This window comes from Pinus tabuliformis, chromosome 6 (genome assembly GCF_031772625.1).
Source record: "Pinus tabuliformis cultivar Carrire ecotype Pingquan chromosome 6, CPIR1, whole genome shotgun sequence".
Lineage (NCBI taxonomy): Eukaryota > Viridiplantae > Streptophyta > Pinopsida > Pinales > Pinaceae > Pinus > Pinus tabuliformis.
Window position 1 is genome coordinate 1,184,585,425 of NC_142292.1, and position 13,544 is coordinate 1,184,598,968.

Genomic DNA, 13,544 nt, shown 5'->3' on the forward strand with positions numbered 1-13,544 from the left:
TGAAAGTGATGAAGAGCTAGAGGAGTTGAATCATATGAATGATTCAAGGCAGCCCAAAGATTTGATGGCTGAAGCATCAAACAAGACCGTAAGGTCTTGTGATTTTAAAACTAATGATTTGTGTGTGATTGCAGGTTTGGAAGAAGAAGAAGAACATCTACTGAAGGATGTTAAGGAAGATTTAGCAGAAGAAAGACCATGTGAGGAAATGGAAGATCGTGTAAAATTTCCAAAGTCCACTCCAAGTAAAATCATTGAGTTATATAGAGAAATGGATTTTCAAAGGAGGAAATTGGAAGAACAGAGGATGAATGTCCAGGATAGATTGCTGAAGAAGGATGACAAAGCAGTTGTCATAAAAGAAATTGCAGATGATGAGCAAAGGAATGTTGTAGAGGGAAAGGAAGATTGGGAGGCTGCAACATTCATCGTGACAACAAGAGCAACATGTGGTGCAACATTTATAGTAGCAGCAGTAGAAAAGGTGATCAAAACAAGTGAGGAGCAAACAAGAATAAGAATTCAGCAATCAAGAGATGGAAATAATCAACAGACAGAGGACATACTGGACAGAGAAATTGAGTTGATAAGGAGGTTGATGATAAAAACATCCCAGAGAAAGACAGCCGAAAGAAAGAAAAGGAGCGACAATAAGAGAATGACAGTGAAAGATTGCAAGAGTAGAGCAAGTGGAGCACTACAACACAAAATATGGAAACCTGGAAGACAACAGAAGATGACAACAGCACTGAAGCAATCGACAAGCACGGAAGATTTACAAAATAAAATCTGGGATCCAGGAGGAAATATCCAGACTTATGACCAGGTGGTCATGAATTTTCTTACATGGGGAGTCTGATGCAGGAGCATCAAGACCTTTTTCTCCATTTGTAAATATGGGGTGTGATGATTTTTAATATTTTATTAATTAATTTGAATTGAATAGGAGAAGGTGAGGATTTATGTAAATATCTTTTTATTAATAAAAGGATATGAGGAAATTTAATAGATTGAAGGATTTTAGGGATAAAAACCTATCCTTTAGGGATGTTGAGGAATTTAGGGGTTTGTTGAGGATTTTAAGAGATTGAGCATTTAATTAAATGATTTCTTTAAATTGTATAAATAGGAGGACTTTTGTGAGGAAAGGACATTGAGACTGTGAGAAAAGTGAGAGGAGTAGAGAGCTGGTTGGGAACCACCAAGGCTGTGAGCCTTTGGTAAATTGTAAGGGCCATCAATCTGGAAAATCAGGCCAAGGAGGAAGAATGTTGTTGTAAGTATTGTGTATTAATGAAGAATTTAATTTTCTGGAGTTTATGCCATTATTGAGTTCATGAAGAATTGATTGGATAATTTAATATCAGAATGAATCGATTCTAAGAAAGGAATAATTATGTGTAAAGCATTGTGAATCGAATTTATGTGTTCGATGTGTGGAAGGAAGGTTCGATCCTTCTTATTTTCTGAGATTATTGTGTTATGGAGGGAAACCGGTGAACAAGGTGTACATATGCCAGAAGTTGTCTCTCGCTAATGAAATGTACTTTGCCATTACCCTTGACCGTGTGTCTGCTGGTCCTGTTATAATTTCATGCAGAAAGGGTGGCACCAGTATTGAAGACCTTGCAGAAAAGTATCCTGACATGATAATCAAGGTTACTATTGATATTTTCGAAGGAATAACATATGAAGATGCTGCAAAAGTTGTCGAAGGTCTGGCCCCACACTTGCTGATAGAGATGCATCAATAGATCAAGTAAAAAAAGCTGTATGGTCTATTCTGTGAAACAAACTATGCACTTCTTGAGATCAATCCGATTGCAGAGACTGTTGATGGCCAATTAGTGGCTGCTGATACAAAACTCAATTTTGATGACAATGCTGCGTATCACTAGAAAGAGATTTTTTTCTTTCCGTGATAAATCTCAAGAGGATCCAAGAGAGGTTTCTGCTGCTGAGGCTGACTTGAATTATATTGGTTATAAAAATGGAGAAAATCTCATGCTAAGAACCAGCAACTGGAGCGGATCTATGTGAGGTTCCTTGCTTTATTAAACGCTGAGCATTCAGAGTTATGTTGCTGGATGTTAAATTGAATGGTTAAACCTGAACTGCGCAGCAGAATTTGCCAGACGGTTTGATTGGTGTAATTGAAGTCGATTTTATAATCAAAATCATTTCATTTACAGACGAATGATGCAGAGTAAGTATTTTCTATTTTGCGGAATGATAATTAACTTAGAGGTTACAAGCTGGTGAATGTTTAAGAATACGCTGGATAACCATAGAGCTGTAATTGCCGGGTTAGTGAAATTGTGAATCGAATAGCAATTCGATAAGGCAGAAGTTTCAATGAAGCATTAAACCAGTGGTATCACCTCATTTGTAAATGGTAAGTTGAATTTCTACGTGTTAATTGCTGGGTTCATTGAATTGGGTCTTGAAATCCAAAGTTTATTAAATATTCATAACATTGATTTGGGGATGGATATACGTTATGATTGATATGTGAATGGGGAGCTGTGGCTCATTTAGATAAATTTTATGAAGCTGGTTTGAATTCCATGGGATGGGGCGAAGACCTTTTAAATTAACTGAAAGCATTCATATCGGATTTTAAATGGTTCTATGGTCATTGTTAAGTAATAAAGTTTCCACGAGAGAATTGAAACCTGAGTTGTTGAATGCCCATTAAAAAAAACGAACTTCCGCATGAGTTGAAATTGCCAGTGAGTGGATTTACTTGGCGTGAAATGGGAAAATGATGAATTTGCCAGTGATTGATGTTTTGGTTTGGGTAAATGCTGAGTGCGCATTATAAAGCGTGGTTATATGAATGATCCTGGGTATTGCAAGCTCTAAGCTTGCGTCAGAAGCCCAATGGATGTGTCTTTGCACCCACAACAAAGTGTATAAATAGAAGAGACCTCACACCTCATTTGGACATCATTCAGTCACACCTTCTTCTTTCTCTTCATCAGATTGGTTCATATAACTTGTGCATCTTCTCTCTCTCTCACATGTGCGACTAGGAGGTCGGGAAAATTTTAGAGGCTAATATTCCCAGGAGGGCTAATTTTCCATGCTTTTTCCAAAAACAAGATTCGCCAATTACCATTTTTTCCTAAAAATGATTCACCAAAATTTTACAATACAAAATTATTTTACCTTAAAAATCACCAAAAAATTATATAGAGTAATATAAAACCATTGGAAATATAAATATTTCTACAAAAATGTCACAAAACATTTTACAATTTTCATATTAGGGACTAGTAATATTCGCTAAGGTTTCTAAACTTTAAGATAAACTTCCATCTTTAAAATTTTCCCTGTTAGGAGGAAAACATTTCTAGCCTAAAACATAACTGAAATTTAAGATTGTTTAACAACATTGACTAATGTTTACCGAGGTTGTTTTTACTAAATTTGACGTTGTTTTTAAGGGCATAATTTCACTTTCTTGAGTCCGCATTGATTGGCATGAAAATCGAGAAATTTGGGGCTATTTGACCTGCATTGACCGCATGGTTGACTACTGTTTGACCAAGTTTGACTAGAGTTTGTGGGACAATTTTGGGTTAACTTTGACATTTTTCTGGAGCCTGAATTGGACTGCCTTTGACCTAGATCCAAAGGAGGTATTTTTCTATTGATTTAACTAACATTGACTTTCTAGTTAGGGTTGAAGTTTGGTTGTAGTTGACTGCAGAATTTGACAGGGCTGATATGACTTTGTATTGGGCTAGTCTATTTGAATTTTGTACTATCTCTCTCTTGTGAACTACTGAATAATACTAAGAAGATTTGATTAAAGGGTTTTCCCCACATTGGTTTTTTTTCCCTGGCATCCACCAAATCTAGTGTCCTATTGTCTTGCCCAGGGAAAATTTTAAGAACCCCCCCTAAATTTATATATATAATAAATGGGCGAATCTCCATGGTATATAGGAAAAATGGAAGGCAATTTTATCAATAATATAATATGTATATATAATTTTTTGGCGAATCTCTCACCAGGCATGGCGAATATTTTACTCAATTATAAAATCTTGTAAGATCTTGGTATTACCATGGGTCAACACCATGGGTTATCATAAACCTGGAGCTTAAAATTTATTATTAGTAATTTATAAAAAATAATAAACTTAATTGTTGATTTTTATTTTTTTATTTTTTTAACCAAGCTAAAATGTTTAACATACATTAAATTACAACATCCATTTTTACTCTTGATCCACTCCGAGAGGGATCAAATATTTTTTCACTCTATGCTAGTTTGCATATCACGATATTTGATACCTCTCGAGGGTTAGTAGATCTAGAGTAAAGATGGATCTATGTTGGTTTAATTCCCCCATTTAAATAGGCTACATTCCAGGTGAATACCATGGGTCAATACCATGTGCTATTTTTATTTTTATTAATACTAATATTACGGTTAATAATGCATTTTTTGAGTGTTCGAAAATATAAGGTGACTTATGGAGTAAATATAAAAAATGTTTTATTTGTTTACCATACCTCTCGTTTATTTATATTTTTATTAATTTACCATGCCTCTTTTACAAATATGGTATTTGGCCCATAGGATTCACTTAAATAAAACCTCTTTCTTGAGCCTTCATAAATAGAATGAGGGTTATGGACGAAATATAAAAAGAGATTTTATTTATTTACCATACATCTAGTTTATTTATATTTTTATTTATTTACATACATTTTGAGTAAGTATAAAAATAAGTTTTATTTATTTACCATACCTCCACTTTACTTATATTTTTATTTGTTTACACCCTTGCATGTATATAAGATGACTTATGGAGTAAATATAAAAAATGTTTTATTTATTTACCATAACTCTTTTTTATTGATATTTTTATTAATTTACTATACCTCTTTTATAAATATGGTATTTGGCCCATAAGATTCATTTAAATAGAACCTATTCTTGAAAATGGGCGAATGGATTCACTTAAATAAAATCTATTCTTGAAAATGGGCGAATGGAAGGTTTTAACTCCTAATTTCAAGGGCTAAATTTACCTTTTTTACCCTCTCCCTTAAAATAAGGTGGGCTATTTGAGGTGATTTGTAAAAATGTACTATGATACAAAATATTCGCCCACTAAAAATTTAAAACCCCTTAATTTCGCCAAAGGGCGAACATTCGCCCCTAAAATTTTCTATGGTCTTGCCTTGTCTTATGCATTTCTTTTTATGTTCTATCTACATTTATTGTCAACATGATTAATGGTTGATGTGATTTCTACTCGAAATAATTGGAAATTGTTATTGAGTTACTAAGGAACATTGAAGTAAATTGTGCTAAGCATAGAACATACCATTGTTATCTAAACTTAATGTGGTATCAAATCTTAGGTGAAGACAAAGCCTAGGAACAAGTTAGAAACGAAATCACTAGGGGAAGTTGTTGCACAAGAATTTAGAGCTAGCCTCAATGACGACTACATCTTACTTCAAATCCGAGGACAAGCTTAAGGAAAAATCCAACTACCATGCATGGAAGATGTCTCTGGATTTGAATTTTGAAGAAAATAATGCTATGAACTATGTCAAAGGAAGAGTGGTAGAGACTCCTTTAAATGCATCCACTACTACCAAAACAATGTACAAGAAAGGTGAGGTTAAATCTTAGAAAATTATTGTTTATTCTATTCACAAGCCTTTGGTTTCCTATATTTTGGATTTGGAAACATCTAAGGAGATGTATGAAAAGTTGGAGGGATGTTCAAAGTAAATAATGCAAATTAATTTCTCTTTCCTAGGAACAAATTGAAAAACATAAAAATGGATAGAGGAGAGTCCATGCAATCCTACTTCATGAGGATTACCAAAATCAAGAATGATATTCTATCTATTGGAGAAGTTAGTGGTGATAGGGAACTCATTCTTATTTCACTTGGAGGCCTTACAAGAGAATGGGATGTGTTTAACACTACCATTCTCAACAATGATAGGATTCCAGGATTTGATGAGATATTAGCTAGATTCAATCAAGAAGAAATAAGGATGATGGAAAGAGATAAGGCCTAAAATGGAAATAATCCTACTGCTTTCTCTGCCCATGCTAAAAGGAAGAAAAATGTTGGTCCAAGAAGAGGAGGTCAGGGGTTTAAGCCGAGATTCAATGAAGGAAGAAAAGGAAGATGCTTCAAATGCAATAGGTTTGACCACTTTGCTAGAGAGTGTTCTCACAAGAAGGATACTCCAAGGGATGATGAAAACAACAACCACAAAAATTATAAAGGCAATGGAAATCAGAGGAACAAGAAGTTCAACCACAAAGGAAAGAGGAATTCTCCTACTACTCGATATGGAAATGGCCATCCTCCCAAAAATTTGAGAAAATCTAGGTATGAGGAATGTAATATTGTAGATAACCAAAAATAATTTTATCCTATTTATGCCCTCACCATTTCTTCTCCTCCAGATACATTAGATCATTGGTTGATTGATAGTTGTCCCTCAAGGAACTTCACTGGGTACAAGGGGGCCCTCTCAAAATTGGTTGAAAAGAAGACAAATTTGGATATCATACTTGGAGACAATACCACCTACCCCATGAAAGGGATAGGGACTATCACTCTTAAATCAAGGTCAAATCCTTTATTTACAAGAAGTGTTTTATATACCTAATCTGAAAAAGCACATGGTATATATTTCTTTGATGGAAGACAAAGGATTCAAGGTGACAATTGTTGTTGGGAAGGTACTTGTTTGGTGAAGAAACCCACAAGATGCATTTACTCTTGGTTTTAGGGTTGAATTTCTCTATTAGGTTGGAGAAATTCCTTTGACAGACATGACTTGTGATACTTCTCTTCAATCCAAATTATGGCACTGAAGATTTCCTCACATTCATTACAACGCCTTACCTAATGTAAGAAAGATGGTCATAGGTATGTATGAATTCAACATAGATTATGAAGGAGTTTGTTAGGGTTGTGCAACTAGAGAACATACAAGGGGACCATTCCCTTCAAGAAAAAGTCAAACTACCGATATTCTTCAATTGGTCCATTATGATCTACCAGGTATGTTTCTCGTAACATCTTTAGGAGGATACTTTTACTATGTAATTTTTGTAGATGACTTCTCTCGCAAAACATGGATCTATTTCTTGAATATGAAGGATGAAGTGTTCAAATGGTTCTACTCTTTCAAAGCCTTGGTTGAGAATCAAATAGGGAAGAAGATCAAAATATTGAGGACCGATAATGGAACCAAATATGAGTCAAATGAATTCAATGACTATTGTGGAGAAGTTGGCATTAAGAATGCGACCACTACTACATATACTCCTGAGAAAAATGGAGTTTCCAAAAGGAAGAATCAAATAACCATAGAAGATACTCGTGCTATGCTTCATGACCATGGGCTATCGGAGTTCTTATGAGGAGAAGCTTCCAACACTATTTTATATGCTCAAAATAGATGTGTAAATCAAGCATTGGACTTCAATACACCTGAAGAAGTTTTCACCAGGAAGAAACCTGATGTTTCTCATTTTAGAATTTTTTTGTATCAAATATTTTCATGTGCCGAAAGAGAAATGAAACAAACTAGATGCATCTAAAAAGAAAGGAACTTCTGTGGGCTAAAATAAAACTTCAAAGGCATATAGAATCTTTTTGCCTGGTCAAATAGAAGTGGAAATAATTCATGATGTCACCTCGATGAAGATTCTTCCCTTGGAAAAATCATAGATCTTCCTATCCCTATGAAATATAATGATGATGATACAAGAAAGAAGCATGAATCTCCGACCAATGAGTCGATTCTCGAAGTTGAAGTACCGATGGATCCCATTGATCCAACTCTTGGTGAGCCCTCTATCTCAAGGAAAACACCTTCTTGGCTCAAAGATACCCTTGAAGATGTTGAAAGACCTATTGCACCAAGGGGGACATTTCATGAAAGCAAGAATCTAAATAGGTACCAAGGGTACTTCGCTGCTATGAGTACCATTGTTCAATCTGAGCCATGTATGTTCGAAGACAATGTGAAGCACCAAGTTTGGAAGGATGTGATGAATGAGGAATATGAATCGATCATGAATAATCAGTTGTGGTTTCAGGACCCAAGAAGAAGTAAGTGGTCACCTCAAAATGGATTTACAAAGTAAAAAATGGAGCTTATGGGAGTGTTGAAAAGCTCAAATCCAGGTTCGTTGCTTGAGGCTTCTCTCAAAAGAAAGGAGTGGACTATGATGAGATATTTTCTTTGGTTTCCTAATATACCACCATCCATTTGATTATAGCTCTTTATTCCTCTCAGGGATGGATCCTACATCGAATGGATGTCAAAACTTCTTTTTTGCATGGATAACTTAAGGAGAAAGTCTATGTAGAGCAGCATGACGGGTTCGAAGTTCAATATTGTAAGACACATGTATGAAAATTGAAGAAATCCCTCTATGGGTTGAAACAAGCCCATAGGGCTTGGTATGAGAGGATTGATATATACCTTATGAAGTTGGGATTTACAAGGAGAAATTTTAACCCAAACCTACACTTCAAGGTTGAAAAGGACATGCCTCTCATTTTCTTCCATTATGTGGATGATCTCTTTCTGATAGTTGATGATCCTCTGATTAATCAATGCAAGAGGGAGTTGGCTTCTACATTCAAGATGAAGGAACTAGGACTAATGCACTACTTTCTAGGGTTAGAGGTCTATCAAAAGGTAGGTGAGATTTTTCTTTCTCAAGGAAAATACATTATGAAGCTACTTGAGAGATGTGGGATGGTGGATTGCAAGTCTGTGTCTATTCTGATGGAACTCAACTTGAAGAAGCTCTGTGGAAGTTCTGTTGACCACACATTGGCAAATCCTTGTGATAATTGACAACATGTGGGGGCCCTAATGTTCTTGGTAAACTCTGGTCCTAACATATGCTTTTTTGTGAACGCCTTGAGTCAATTTATGGTTGCGCCTCATAACATTCATTGGATTACTTCTAAGAATATCATGAGATATCTCTGGGGCACAATCCATTATGGACTAAGATACACTATTGAGAATTTGAGGCTGCATGGATATGCATATGTTGATTGGGCTGGCAGTGTGGTGGATTGTAAGAGTATTTCTGAGTTTTTCTTCTCTTCTAGTTTTGCTTCAAAACTTGGATGATCACGAAGGAAAAATTGGTTACACTAAGCACTGTCGAGGCTGAATAAATTGCTATGAGTATGACCTATTATGAATCTGCTTGGTTGAGGAAGCTCTTTAGTGGGCTATTTTAGCACGTGTTGGATACCACCATGATCTTCTGCAACAAGCAAAGTGGGATTTCCCTTTCAGAGAATCTCATGCTCCACAACCGCTCGAAGCACATTGATATCATGTACCACTTTATTTGTGATATTGTTCAATGTGGAGGAATAAGACTCCATCACATCAGGATGGATGAGCAAGTCACAGATATTCTCACAAAGCCCTTGGGGAATGTCAAATTCTCAAACTTCTGGGAAAGACTTGGAGTCGTGGAAAGAACCTCCTATGAGGTCTCACATGAGTTGGACGCTGAGATCTGGGAGCTCTTCGAGGCTTGGAGTACTTCATGGAGCTATGAGTGACCATAGGGTGAGTGGTTCACCTTCCCCTAGTGGTGCGCTATGAACAGGTGAGTGGTTCGCCTTCCCCTATGATACCCCATGATGGTTTACATTTATGTAGGGTGAGTGGTTCACCTCCCCCTATGATTGACATATGCATAGGATGAGTACTTCACCTTCTCTTATGGCATATGAGCAGGATGAGTGGTTCACCTTCTCTTATGGCATATGAGTAGGATGAGTGGTTCACCTTCTCCTATCGATGCCATAATATACATCCTACCCATGGAGTCTAGGACTGATGGGAAGTACCTCTCATCTATCCAATGAGTTGGGAAAAGTGGTTAGGGATTATAGCACTATTGATGGATGAATCATGTATTGTCATACTCCCTATGACTAGGATGCATTGTGTTCACCAGCTTGATCTGGGATCATTTGAGGCTCCACATCTACACTAACCTTTGTCAGTGGAGAGTGGTAAGGTCTTGCGACTTACTCTCGATCACTTCTTCTTCATTATTACTTCATGGTTCAAAAAAGAAAAATGGAGCAAAGCATAAATGATAGATATGTTACATGAGAACAAGATGGCATGATGATGACAGATGAATTATCAGGTAGAATTCTCCCTAGTTGAGAGGGAGTGTTAAAATTGGAAACTAGGGCCAAATTCCACCTTGGGATAGCTCATTCGATGGAGATGATGATTGCATTAGATTCCTCTTTTGGAGATGTATAGGATTGATATAAGGATAATCTCATTCAGATAAGTAGAAGTGTGATTTTAAATTTATTCCCTCACATGTACAAATTGTTCAGGTTCGGCTCAACTTAATGTAGGCTCAAGAAGCCCAATGGATGTGTCTCTTCACCATAAGAAAGTGTATAAATAGAAGAGACCTCACACCCATTTGGATATCATCCACTCACACATTATTCTCTTTATTCATTAGATTGGTTCGCACAACTTCGGCATCTTCTCTCTCACACACACACATGTGCGTCTAGGAGGATAGTTTTTCTGAGCTAAAACAAAACCAAAATTTTAGACTGTTGACTAGCATTGATTGAGGCTATTTTGACTGAATTTGACTGTATTTTAAGGGAAATCTTTTTCTTTCTTAAGGTCACATTGATTGGCATGAAAATTGAGAAGTTTGGGGTTTTTTGACCTACATTGACCACAAGCCTGTTTGACCGCAGGGCTGAATGTTGTTTGACCAAGTTTGACTAGAGATTGTGGGACTGTTTTCAGTCACATTTGACCTTTTCTAGAGGGAAAATTGAACTGCCTTTGACCGAGCTTCAAAGGATATGTTTTTCTATTGATTTTACCAACGTCGACTTTCTGGTTAGGGTTGATCATGGTCTTGATCATCATTCCTTTGAATCTGCAAGGAAGCATAAGTTAGCAAGTTGCTTTAGGCAATAATCCCCTACAACTATGGTTCATCAATTAATAATTCACAAAGACATGACAATAGGTATGTCTTTGTTGTTTAGAATAAAAATTGATTGAGAAAGGATATGAAATATGTACAAGAGAGGGATAAAAAGGAAGGTAAAAAGTAGGAAAATTTAGCAACCAACATATCCCCCCAACTAACCTTACTGCATGTCCTCATGCAACTCGTCTTTTGCACAGATCTGGGTTGGAGCTACTGTGGTCAGCATGAAGTTGTGCAAGGTCATATCTTGCGACCATTTCTATTGCAGGAATTTTAAATCCATCTATTTTAAGGAAATCCTTGCACCAATCCTTGTCTACCACATAAGCTGGTGTGTACTACTCAGCTGACAGCAAAATAATGGGAAACTGAAATCTTAGACCTATTCATCGGGTCCAACAAATTTCAATACATGTGATATGTTGAGGTATTCTTTCCAAAGCCTGAACAAAATTAAGGGCCCCAAAAGGTTCGTGTACCCTCACTTCTCATGACAACAACATCCATCATTTCTAACATCTATCTTGGACCTCCTTCTAACAAGTAAAAATATGTTTTGTACACATGTCAGTGGACCACTTCTATGTTGTCAGCATCTAACCCTTCTATCCTTCTATTTCCAAGAAGGTAAGATGTATGTTAAAAATATCCACAACCTCACAATGCTCCATTCTAATTACAGGTGGCATGTTTGCTTGATTCTATTCGAATGTTTTGAAGGATTTATTCCATTTAACTTGGTTAATCGTGAAGAAGGTGAAGTCTCTCAACTAAACATCCCCCACATATGGCACTGGATTGAACAATTGATCATTCCCAAAAGATAATTGTGCATGTAGAGCTTGCACATTAAGTGATGGTTCAGGATATTATGAGCCCTCAGGATCCATAGAAACTGTATAGGGTCCTTCATTTCATGGATTATTTCCTAATGGATGCTCTCCAAAACGAAGACCATGTATTGTTGATGGAGTAATAGAGCATAACTATTAGCAGGTGGTCAACATGCCATCACCTGCTACATTAGGGAAATCATTTCATCTTTGTTAGCCTTCAGTAGCTGCACTTGATCTTATAACTCCTCAATATTTCTCTACTACTTCTCTTGTTTCTACTTTTCCTTCTCTATCTGGGTCATGTAATCAACTACCACTCCCGCAACTTGCTCCCAAATTCCTCTCACTAATTCTGGGTGGGATTCCAAAGGGATAGACTCCTGCTGAAGGCGAGATGCAATAGTCTGCCATTTCTGATTTCTGCAGTTAACAGGAATTCCCGTAACTCAAAGAGATGAAAAAATGACTCAGTCTGTGTGGCTACTAAAGTTGTAGGCCTGTCTTCAGTTTGCACTACTACTGAAGTGGTTTCGGCTCCAGGATTCACGGCAACCCGATTGAAATTCCTCTTTTTCTTCCTCACCTATCTCTGTAAGTGCGACACTTACTTCCTTAGCTTAATAATTTCCATTTTTAATTGCATGTTATCTTTAAAATGCGAGGGGAACCTATCCTAGATGGGGACCTTATCCTTGCACACTTTTTAATGAATTCCCATTGAATAAAAACCTCCTCCATTGGTCTGATGACTAGTGTTGGATTTGGTTGATTGACATCAGTGAACTCGTCAACCGGCTCCTGTTTCACCCTTATTTCTTTTGTTTTCTCCATAATTCGGGGGTAGGCCCCGACGTCTTCTTTTGTAGGTCTTGTGTTAAGTTATGGTATGTTCTATGTTTATAATTTCTTATTATATTCCACAAATTAGCAATCACATGTACATAAAGTAAAGTGCAGATAGAACATTAAACAATCGACAGAAAACAAGCCAAGACAAGAGACACAAGATGTGGCGGCTAGCCAGGGAAAAACCCCACAATGTGTGGGGAAACCCTTTGATCAAATATTCTTTTATATTAAATAATTCAACAGAGAGAAATAGTACAATAAATCTGATTCATATCAGTAGTAGCAAACCCTAGATCAACAACATCAGCATTAGCAGCTTCATTATCAAACTAGGGAAGACGATATCTCACAAACCGAACGTCGGATTGACTTCATTCCACCACCAAAAGTTTCAGCTTCCAAAGGAGGTTCAGATGAACCTGGAACACAGTTCAGATGAGGAGATATTCTAGGCCACGCAGGTCAATCTTTACTTCTGCAGTTGCAGCTTCAGTTTCAGCAGTTTCCAGCTTCAAACTAGGGCAGTCGATATCTTGCAAACCGTTCATCGGATTGACTTCATTCCACCACCAAAAGTTACAGCTTTCAGAGGAGGTTCAGATGAACCTACAGTGCAGTTCCAAAGAGGAGATCTTCTATGCCACGCAAGTCAATATTTAGTTCTGCAGTTGCAGCTTCAGTTTCAGTAGTTTCCGGCTTCAAACTAGGGCAGTCGATATCTTGCAAATCGTTCATCGGATTGACTTCATTCCACCACCAAAAGTTGCAGCTTTTAGAGGAGGTTCAGATGAACCTAAAACGTAGTTCCAAAGAGGAGATCTTCT